The sequence below is a fragment of the Kogia breviceps genome, chromosome 4 (assembly GCF_026419965.1).
Source record: "Kogia breviceps isolate mKogBre1 chromosome 4, mKogBre1 haplotype 1, whole genome shotgun sequence".
Lineage (NCBI taxonomy): Eukaryota > Metazoa > Chordata > Mammalia > Artiodactyla > Physeteridae > Kogia > Kogia breviceps.
In genome coordinates, this window is record NC_081313.1 from 7168129 (window position 1) to 7180585 (window position 12457).

Genomic DNA, 12457 nt, shown 5'->3' on the forward strand with positions numbered 1-12457 from the left:
GTCTCCCTGTGTATCTTTTTCCAATGTCAATCTTTATAAAATCATATTTGCTTCCTAACCTGGTGCTTGGGCTTGGCTGTCTACCAGGATTAATTGTTGATGTTGTGATGCTGTTGATTCTGTAATTTAAGAGGATATCCAGATGAACCATTTGTACTTCCTGCCACCTGGTGTTGAAGGGCATGTCCTGGCTGGGAAACCTATGCCATGAGATGAGCATTACATCTTTAATTGCTCTTCAAATAGTCCTCTGATCCATAACAGTCCTTTGCCTCTTCCTTAAGAAGAATCAGTCCTTCCTTCAAATGTTCCCAAGTCACAGAGTCACTAGTACCAGTGTGACAGCACGGAAGGAAAGAACAAGTTTCATATACTAGAGGGAGCATATATTTCTTTTCTTCTGTTCATAAGTATACTATTTTTCATCTTAATAACTGAGTTTATTTGGGTAATTAGTTTTCAAAGAGGCTACTTTAACTCAGTTTTTCATTGATCTGAGGTTTTTTCATTTGTTTCTTTTTAAGACTGAGGAGTATTCTACATCATTTTCATTAATGAGTTACTGTGATTTTCTGCAACAAATTTTCTCAATAGTTTTGTTCCATGAGCAGGTAGCTCAGAACCTTCATCATTCTGTTGCATTGCTTCCTTTTCCGCAGTTCATTCCTATGGCTTCTTAGGGGGATTTCTGATGATCGGTTGAAAGAAAATGTAAAGATTCAAGCCTGATTTACAAATGGATCTGCACAATAAACTAGTAACACTTGAAAAATCAACAACTACAATATTACAATCCCACTTGGAGAACTTTCTTTCACCACTGTCCTTCAAGGTCACCTCCGAGTGCTGGGGTAGACCCTTTCTCCCTCTCATCCTCTGCCTAGCACAGCCTACCTAGATGTCCACTTGCCCTGAGACCTGGGGGTCTTCAGTGTTCTCATGAAGCTGGGGCAGCAAGAGGGTCCTCCATGGTCTTTGCAGTCCAAGGTCATGAGCCCGTGGGAACTTCCCCAGAGGGGAGGACAAAGGGGCAGTCTTGTGTGTTTGGGGGGACACATAAGGCAGCCTCTAAGAGCTTCCAGAAATAACCGGAGGACTCTTGGGGGAAAGAACGGATGCTCCATCACTAACACAGAAGGAATTTATCAATTCAATGGCTGCTGACTATATCATTGTTTCACACAGCCATGTTACTGGCCCCATGAGCAGTTCCCATGGTCTCTTGGTTAGGTGGTTTACACCATTTACACAGCGGACTTCACTTTCTCCTAAAGAAATATATTCATGTTCTTATCATTTCTCATAATTCCAGAAGAATTTCACTCCCCAAACTGATTAAAATTGAAAAAATGAAAAAAGATTATTCCCCTAGCACCATTCCTGATGATCGATTCCTAGCACTAGTGAAGGTACTTGGAAACAAAAGTAGAAATATATCAGGATAACCTTTCCAAAGAGCAATTTAACAAACAAATAAAAAGCCTCAAATGCATGCCTAACTTTGACCCAGTAACTTCTTTTACAGGAAGTGTCTTGAGAAAATGGAATATTTCTTGCCATATCAGTAAACAAAGGATGTCACACTCAACGTGATTGCAGCTACCTCCGATTGTGAGCTGGTGAGCCCTGAGGGAACTTGAGAAGGAAAAGAATATCTGCCATCTAGCAGCCATCAGAATTCAGCCACTTCCCATGGTGAGTCCCGAGGAAACTCGAGATGTGAAAACACAGGATACTGGCCCCAGAGAGCTGAGGTGCAGATCACAGGAATGATTTCAGTGAGCCCAGACTCTTGCGTCTTCCCATACATAGAAAAGCACTAAATTCCTTCATACAGAGTGAAGTAAGTCAGAAAGAGAAAAACAAATACCGTATGCTAACACATATATATGGAATGTAAAAAAATGATCATGAAGAACCTAGGGGCAAGATGGGAATAAAGACACAGACCTACTAGAGAATGGACTTGAGGATATGGGGGGGGGGGTGAGCTGGGACAAAGTGAGAGAGTGGCATGGACATATATACACTACAAAATGTAAACTAGATAGCTAGTGGGAAGCTGCCGCATAGCACAGGGAGATCAGCTCGATGCTTTGTGACCACCTAGAGTGGTGGGATGGGGAGGGTGGGAGGGAGGGAGATGCAAGAGGGAAGAGATATGGGAACATATGTATATGAACAACTGATTCACTTTATTATAAAGCAGAAACTCACACACCATTGTAAAGCAATTATACTCCAATACAAATGTTAAAAATAAATAACTAAAAGTGCAAAGGAAAAAATAAATCATTAACAATAATCTTTTGATGTATAGACTCCCGGCCCTTCGTTGCAAATCCTGACCCCCGCCCTCCTCCTCGGAGCAGTTCTCTCAGGGTTACTTGAGATGCTGCCTCCCAGGCTTGAAGACCTAAAAATTTCTACCGAATACAACATAACTCTCAACTTTTAGGTTGTGTGCTTTTTCAGTCAACAGTCTTAAGATGTACTTACAAAGATAGTCATCTCAGCCTTGTTTGTAATAATGACTCTTGGAAATGACCTAACTTCCCACAAATGGGGATTTTACATTTGTGACATGGATGCTACGGAGCCACTTGGCATAATGGAGAAGAATACCTAACAGCTTGTTTCATGGAACAAATTCATGTACAATGTTAAGAGAGGAAAAACAGGTTAAAGAGTATCTGGCTGCATATTTATAACCATATATATAAATGCCTAATAATGCAAACCCCTCACTGAAATAGGCACATTCTGGATACGGGTTTGCCTGGCTAGCATCACCATCCATAGATTCACAGAATCCTTATCTATTATCCTGGTGTCCACACAAGAATGCTTTTGATCAAGACCTCACTTCACAGCAGTAAACACTGCAATGGGCTTCTATCCATGGAATGGACTGCTGTCATCACATTTCCCCTGACGTGGAAGCAGGTGGCCGAAATGAATGGTGGAATGGTTTACTGGCGACTCAGGTATAGCACCAGTTTGAACACAATACCCTAAGAGGATGGCGTTCTTCTGTCTTACAGGTGCAGTTTGTTCTATGAATCAGAGATCATCGTATGGTGCTCTCTCCCCCACAGCCGGAAGGCCTGAGCCTGGGGTTCAAGGGTTGTAAGTTGGTATCTCTCTTCTCAATATTATCCCTAATAGGCAACTCACAACAGTGTTGCTATCTGTTCCACACACGTTGAACTTTACTGGTTTGGGGGTCTTATTGCCCAAAGGGTAATGTTTGAGTGAAGGGATACAGCGATAGCTTGCTGTATTGGAAAATGAGACTACATCTGGACATTTTGGTCTTCTTCTGCCAGTGAAACAACAGAAAGAAAAGGGGTAACTCTATTGACTGGAGTGATTGATCTTTATTGCCATCAAGAAATGCAATCACTGCACAATGGCAGACAGGAAAGACTGTCTCTAGAATCCATAGGAATTCTCTGAGCCGATGCTTAGTACTTCCATGCCCAATGGTAAAAGGTAATGGAAGACTACAGTAATCAAAATAGTAGAACTCTTGAGAATCAATACTAGAGAGGCACAAAATTTTGAACCACTCCACTAGCTGGAGAACCCGGACCAGCTTAGGTTATGGCTGAGGGCAAGAGAAATGTGAAATGTTTTTGGAAGGAAAGAGCCAGAGATAATCAACTACAGCCTTGTGACCAATTTTTAAAATGGGGAATATTGTGTTCATATATTTGCATATTTCCTCATATTTGATATATATTTATATTATTTGTAGATACTAATTATTTCCCCCCCTCCTTTCCATTTTTATTTTATGGGCAAGTTATTGGCAGTAACTTTACTATAAGTCTTTAGCGGTTGTTTGGGGAGAGACCAGCTGCCTTTTAATTATCCATGCTTTCCTCCTTCCTCAGTCTTACCACTCAAGTAGGTAAGAAAAATTATTCCATGGGACTTGGTGAATATGCAGATGAATGATTATGCCCACGCAAAGTCAATTATAATTAAATTTATCATGCTTTCAGCTTGGTCTGATTCATTACTGGAAGGTAAGTTTTCAGACAACTTTGAATTAATACTAGAGTAGAATTTCGGTCTCCAGTTCCTTCCCTTGAATCACTATTAACAGTCAGCCAGTGGCTGTGACTTAAATGCATTTCATTTGGAAGCCAGCCAGAGGAACTTCCCTACAGAATTAAGAGGAAATGAAATAACTTGGCATTTTCATAGGCTTATTCCAAACTGCACACCATCAAAATTCATTGCAAAATGCGTTTAAAATTCAGCTTCGCAATCTGTTCATCCTTGTTTGGTCACATTTCTAATGAAGCCGTTGAACTAACACACATCTTCCCAAAGTCACAGATGAAATCTCTGAACTTCCAGCAGTGCAAAATTCAAGCAACAATGCAGCTCAAAATACATGACATTACTAGCCTCAGTTTCCTTTTCTGTAAAATGGGGGTCAACTTAGCAATTTCAAGATTTACTGGATTTAAATGAGATACTATTTTAACACCCAGTACCATGACCACCTCATAGTAGGTATGCAATTGTTATCTGTATTCACCTCCTTTTCTACTCACAAGCTTCAAAAACTAACGTCTGCTCAGTCTAGGGCTCAAGTTTATTCTCTGCTTGGCTTCAGTTTAACTTCTACCTTGCCTGCAATTTTTCTCCTAAGTCCTCAGCTCTCTCCCAAACCTTCTTGGTATCATCTTCCAGTCACTGTGCGTTACCACCTCCAGCCTTGCTTCTGCTCTGGCTGCTCTCCCTCCCTTGCAGGCTCTCCGCTCTCTCCACCTCCCACGCCTTGGCGACCCCCAGTTTTCCAACTGCTCCCTCCTGAGGGCCTCTCCCACCTGCTGCAGCCATCCATTGGCTCTTCATAGCAGAGTCACCATCTCATGGTGAAGGCGAGGCCAGGTAGCACTAAAGTTAACGGGGTGGATGGGGGTCTAGAACACCTGACTTACTAGTCATGTGACTTGGGCAAGTTCCTTAATTAATCTTGATGAGTCTCATACCCCTGTCTGTGAAATGGGATGGCAGTGTGCCTGCATCATAGATTTGTTATGGGTAAGAATCAAATGATGGGCGCACCTGAAGTGCTTAGGATAGAGCTCTGCTGGTGGTGCATGCTCACTAACCCCGGCGCCCTGCATCGTGCAATGACACGGGTCCTCTACTAGGGCGCCTGGCATCAGATGACTCATCCTAAAGCTCTCAGGGAAGCAGGATGCAAAGGGAACACCTTCTGGTATAAGTGAAATCTCACGTGTCCACCACTGACAGCAAGTAGGTTTCCAAAACAATGGAAACTGAAAACGCTACATTACTTGATTCCTTTCAGTTTATATTTTAATTAGCGGCGTGATTCCTCTAGGAAACTGAGAAACAATTAATTAAAAAGTAGACCGCCTGCTCTTAATTTTAATTACATTACATAGTCTATACATCATATTTTAGTTGAAAAATATTAACCTGGACTCTAAATCCAGCTTGAAAAATTACTGGCCACAACGCCCTAGAAAAATGCATTTTCCTTCAAGAGCCTTATTGTCTTTATTTAGTGAAACACAAATAAAACAGCTGCCCTCCCAACCTAGTGCATTTACGGAGAGTTCAGATTGAATAATTTGTATGAAAGCTGTGTGAGAGCTTTGAACTACTACTGAGTCACAAAAGTCTATCAGGAGGCTGAACTGACAACAATGTTTTAAATTACAAATGGCCTGGTGGCAGCTTTTCAATGTGTCAACTGCTCAAAGTTGCACAGAGCAACGGGTTGTGACTTGAGTCCAGTTATGGCTTTTTTGGAATTCACAATCAAATCAAACTGGATGGTGGGATGAAGTGTGGCCTTTTCTTTCCAATCTCCTTAAGTTAATTATTAATGAATCAGGTTTGATTTGTGTGTTTTTGTGTAGGAATAAGACACACAGCCATATATGTTAATGTCTAGACTCTCAGGAAAACCATAGAGAAACGACATACGCTTCTGCTAGAACGGAGTGATTCAACGATAGTTTAAAAGGCAGGAAGAATGCACGTGATTCCAGATTTTTCAGCCTTCTTACTGTTTCCAGCTCCCTGTGTCCAGCAGGATTCCCCTTCACTGCACACCAGAGTAGCAAGAGTGTCACGACGGTGTGGTGTGTCTATCTACCTGTGACAGCGGCCGTGAAGCAGGAGATGGACACCTTCACCAGATAAGCAGTGTTGTTTGTGTTCTTCTGCTTCTCAAACGCTGTCTAGTTTTGCAGAAGTAGAGAGAAGTCACTGCAGAGGTTGAGAGCCATTTAACTCTCCAGCATTCTATTGCCTCGTGTACGCCACGGGCATGATGGGACCGTCCTTCACAGCACGGTCATAAGGACTAAGTGAGAATTCACAGACAGTGTCACGGGAATCCTGTGTCTGGCTTTTCTCCCCTCTGTACCTGCCTGGACACACACTCCCTGCCTGCAGGCAGCTGGACTCCACAGAATTCCTTGTGCTAGTGTAGGAGGCGTCAACAGGTGCATCTGCCTTGAGAAAGCTTGTGATTTCTGTGGTTCCCATGAGCGCTGCTTTCTTCTAAGTAGGATAAAGCATGCAGAGCACCATTAAAAGTACCTTCCCGGGGTTTGCCAAGAGTGAGAAAGACAGGGGCCCCTTAACCTCTCCCCACCAGAGGCTGCAGAAAGTGCAGGAGAAGATCAAGGAAGGGAATGGAAAGAACTGGAATCACCAGACGTTTTCATGTTCCCATGAAACCCCCCCAATAGCCCTCTGAATGGGGTTAGCATTCCTCCCATGAAGAAGAAGTTGGGAGGGATAAGTCACATTCTTATAATCGCACAGAGAGGGCACGCTGTTCCCGGTCGCCTAGGTACAGACTAGATCTCTTGGAAGACCCTACATTCCCCTGGCAAAGGAGGGGACCAGTTCACCTCCAGGCACCCATCCCCCTGGATGTGAGATGAAGGAGGGCAGGGGAGGCGGGAAGAATTACTCCATGGATTCATAAAGCTTTTGCTTGGGGAGAATATCTCTTTCGCTGAGATGAGCAAAAAAAGGTCTTCCTTTCTCCCTGTCAAGGTCTTTATCATTTTTCTCCAGGTCTTTATCATTTTTCTCCTTTCAGTAACTTGGAGCCAACAAAGGATTGAGAAGCACCTGGGGAATTCCCCTCTCCGGTAGCTCAGAATGAAATGACAGGTGGCCCATGGGAGGGGAAGGTTTTGATGAAATGCCTCTCAGCCAAACCATTCACCTGGTAAAATGCTGACTCGACCATACGTCTGCCTTAGCCTTTGCCAAGACATTTCTTGGCCAGTACGAGTGCAAGCCAAGATTCTTATGCATTGCTGGAAAGGAACAAAAGAAATACTCATTTAGTGAATCTGAAACTACAGAAAATTGGTCAAGTTAATGATATACACTTCAACATTTATCATAGAACAACTAAATTTATTCTTGATGCTGCAAGAAGATACTATTATGGGACATTTATTTTCCAGTTGAAATTGTCTTCTATATAGCATGCATTTGTTGGCGGCAATGAAAATCTTTCAGATCAAGAATATAATGATTTGTAACTTAGCCAATTCAGAAGTCCTGGTTTAGTAAGATGAAATCAAATTCTGGATTGTGGTTGATACTGTGCCTCAGAATGGTTTACAAATCAAAATTGGCAAGTAGTTGCCTCATCCATATATTATTATTATTAAACATTTATAATTGGATTCTTAATTTAAATGCATTTCAGTTGCTTGCATTGGGAACACTTCTCATAAATGTATAAAGAAGAACTAGACAATTTGGATATTATGGCATAAATGTTTTAAAAGACTTTTTGAATACTGTGATTTTGCAGAGGTGACATTTATAGCTTAATATAAATTTTGAACACAATATAGTACGATGTGTGACATTGGAGCTTATATACTTAAATATTAATCTAAGGTGTGTGATACCAGGAAACTGAAAGAGCAGATACAGGTAGGTCAGGGCAGCAAACATATGACACATGACACATGAAATGTCTTCTGTAGAAATCATGAAGAAATTGTCCTGACTCCATGGTGATATGAGGGCAGTAAAATTTGCATTTTCAGAAGAAAGAGATTGTAATTGTGCATTAAAATTGCGTACTTAGCATGTTCCTGGTACTGTGCTGAGGATTTTACAGGAACGTCTCATTTAACCTTCAGGATTTATCAGTGAAAGAACAGAAGGACTCAGCAACAAGGAAGAGCAGTGAACTTCAGATTTGACTTAATAAGGTGGTATTGAAAATTACTGTTATGAATGGCAAGACATCCCCTGCCATCTAGGAAGAATTTTCTGCAAAGTGAGCCTTTCTTGACAGTGTATGCATGTCAAAGAGTTTCAGTTATTCCGAGCAACTTGTAAACTGGTATAGTGTAAGGATAATGAATAAACAGAGAAAAAATGCACTAAGGAGGAAAGGAAATTAAATAGGATCAGATCATCAAACGAAATGGAGGACTTCCTGAGCCTCACCCCGCCAAATCCCAGAGTCAGACCAAACACATGACATCCTATCTTATTCTTATTACATCATAAGCTCAGCTGGGTCAGTGGTTAATTGAAGCAGAAGCTGAAGAATTTCTCTTTAAGTGTAGGTCATACAGTGTTCCTGGGCGTGGCAGATGGAGGTAGTTTGGGGAGATAAATATAGTTCTTCGTATATGCACTAAACTGCAGATTGAATCACGAATGTATTTTCAAACATTTTTTTAGTACCATAAATAATACAAGTTGGACATAAAATGAAACTGGGTCATCCATCACACCTTTGGACCCATCTAGCTGTGACTTTGGGATACTCAGTTTTGGGGACTCTCATTTTCCTTATCTGTAAAATGTGGGCAATTGATTACCTTGTCCCTTTAAGGGAGATGATTCCATGGCTCTGAAGAATATATCCCTTGCCAGGGAGTTTTATAATAGTGCTACACAGAAAATGTCAAAACATCCAATTTTCCTGCCCAATAGGTGAATTTTGTTTTCACTTCGGAACCCAACGTTCCCATAGAAAGATTGACAAACCGACCCCCTAAACAAAAGTAGTTGGGGATAGCAGTATATGACAGGTTCTCAAAATGGGGCCTGAGGACCCTAGAGAGCACCTGAGTCCCTATCAGGCAAAATACAAGGTCAAAACTATCTTTATAATTATTCTAAGACATGATTTGCCCATTTTACTCTCATTCGTGCAGAGTTGAGTCTTCTAGAAACCCCATGCATGATGTCACCATGACTCTGATAACTAATAGAGTGTATGTTTGTATATTCCTGTATTTTCTAGAGTTTTCTAAAGTAGTATATTTAGTATACAAATGTAAGTGTGTACATTTTCAGAGATTAACTCAGTTGATCTCAGTATTCCTACATCCAGGTCTATCTTGAGCTATGCCTGTTAAATTTCCTTTAACCTCAGTATTATTAAGTAATAGTTATTTCCACAGCTGGAAATTTTCCTTAGACATATGCAGAGACACAGTAAGAGGCAAGTACAATTTGTTTCTTTTGCAAAATATATTTTTATTTTTTATGAAAAACATTTCTAAATTTTAAAATTTTATTTATATCTTTATTTATTTCAGAATTGGTAATGTATTATTTTAAAATACAAGATGATTTACATTACCTTTTCATATTACCATATGACCCAGCAATTCCATTCCTCAGTCTATACCTAACAGAAATGAAAATACATGTCCACACAAAAACATGTACACAAAAGTTCACATAAGCATTATTCATAATGGTCAAAAAACGGAAACGACCCAAGTACCCATCAAGTAAAATGTGGCGTAGCCACACAATGGAATATTATTTGGCAATAAAGAAAGAATGAAGTACTGATACATTGTACAACATGGCTCATTCTTTAAAGCATTAAGAATAAAAGCTAAATAAAAGAAGTCAGTTACAAAGAATCACAAGGTGTCTAAGTCCATTTACTTAAAATGTCCAGAATAGGCAGATCTATAGAGATAAAGTATGTTAGTGGTCGCCTAGGGCTGTCGGGAAGGGGAAGTAAAAAGGGGAATGACTGCTAATAGGTAGGAGAGGTTTTTCAGGGTGACGAAATGTTCTAGAATTGATTGTAGTGTTATTTTTCTGGATTTTGTGAGTTTATAACACTTGTCATCTTTTCAAAATTTATAACTCGTTGTGATTTGTTCTCATTCTAAATGGTCTCTCCTGTAAAAATAAATAAATAAATAAATTTTGCCCACAAAATCAGAAAAAAATAAAGTAAAATAAATAAATAAATAAATAGAATACCTGATTATTTATATTACCTTTTCCTTGTGTTTGATGTTCCATCATTGGCCTAAGAAGGTGTTTCAGCACTCACTTTCTCAAACTGTAGTGGCACTGTCTGTATCTAAAAATGCTCAAAAAATGGGGCTTCCATGTCAGAGTACTCTGACTCATGAGAGAAAAGAATCTACTCCAAAGAAACTGGGTAAAGCCATATATAAGGTAATAAAATAGGATGCAGACAATTTTTTCTCTGGCTTCATAGGTGTACATAATTGACCATATTGAATCTTACGGAATAGAACGTTTTAAATAATATTATGGTGCCAGGTAAGTTGCAGCATCATTTTGAGACTAATCGTTCAAAGATTAAAGAAAAAGGAATTGACTATACTAAGTATAGGTACAATGAGCTCATTAAGAGACACAAACTGTTACAGACTTTCACACCAGAAATGAGAAAGCCAGGAAGCATCTTCCAGGGTGAGTTACTGCAACGTATTGGCTGAGGCACCACAAAGAGCTGAGAAGTGCACTGCTGAACGCCCGCTGGGTGACAATGCAACATATGAAGCGTTGTCACTTTCCCAGGATTCAGTAACTTGCTGATTCACAAATTTTGCTACAAAGACTGAGTCAGTATCTCAGGGACAGAATTGCACTTTGCCTTACAAATGGCTAAACCTGTAGATGTGACAGGACTCGCTATTCTGCTCACATTGGTCCAATACAAGCACCAAATAGTCGTTTAAAAAAGATTTTCCTGGGGCTTCCCTGGTGGCGCAGTGGTTGAGAGTCCGCCTGCCGATGCAGGAGACACGGGTTCGTGCCCCGGTCCGGGAAGATCCCACGTGCTGCGGAGCAACTAAGCCCGTGAGCCATGGCCGCTAGGCCTGCGTGTAAAGATTTTCCAATACAGTAAGTGAATATTTTACACAAGACTTAAGTGGTGTTGAAATATTTGAACTATTGAATAGCTTTTAAAAATCATAGTTTATCCGAGAAAAAAAAAAGTACTGTTGTTTTCACTAATGATACAGAAGCAGCGGTGGATAAAACTGCTGGCACATGAATCAAAGACATTGCAGGAAACTGTACTAGCAGGCTGTATTCCTCCCTACCACATACTCCCATTAAACAAAAGAAATAAATTTCAAAAAGACTTATACTTAAGAATGTCCTAGATGAAGCAGTAAAATTTATTATTATTAAATCTCAACCCTTTAGTATGCATCCTTTTAAAAATATTTTGGGTGTTAAAATGGGAAATGGAATGGTTATCTCAAGAAAAATCGCTTGTGTGATTTTTTTAAAAATTTATTTAATTTATTTATTTTTGGCTGCAGTGGGTCTTCGTTGCTGCGCGCGGGCTTTCTCTAGTTGCAGCGAGCGGGGGCTACTCTTTGTTGCTGTGAGCAGGCTTCTCATTGCGGTGGCTTCTCTTGTTGAGGAGCACGGGCTCTAGGCATGCGGGCTCAGTAGTTGTGGCACGTGGGCTCAGTAGTTGTGGCTCACAGGCTCTAGAGCGTAGGCTCACTAGTTGTGGCGCCCGGACTTAGTTACTCTGCGCCGTGTGGGCTCTTCCCGGACCAGGGCTCGAACCCGTGTCCCCTGCATTGGCAGGCGGATCCTTAACCACTGCACCACCAGGCAAGCTCCTTGTGTGATTATTTGAGTTACAAATAATAATAGCTATTTTTCCACAGAACACCTTTTACATTTGAAAAAATAACTGACAGACCAACTATGGTTTTTCGAACATAGATATTTGGCAGATACTTTCTTAAAAATGAATTAAGTGAGGCATTAACTTCAAAAGAAATAGCTGACAAGACTTGTTTCCAATGACAAAATCTGAGCTTTCAAGTAAAAACTGAATTTTGGAAACTTTATGTTGGCCACTGCGAACTAGACAGCTTCCTGATATTTTTTAAATGTTTCCTATGAGCTCGGTAGCCATATTAACAAACGTGATTATTTGCGTGATGTTTCAATAGATGGAACACTCATAAACAAAAGCTCTTTTGGATCACTCCTCAATTTTTTAAGAGTATAAAGTGGCCCTGGAACAACAACAACAAAAATTTTGGAAAATTAGGGTAGTGAACTGTCGCAGGAAAACAGAAGAGAATCAGTGGAAAATAAATCCTGGTCAGACCTCCCAGAAGAGAGACAATTTTCTTACTTC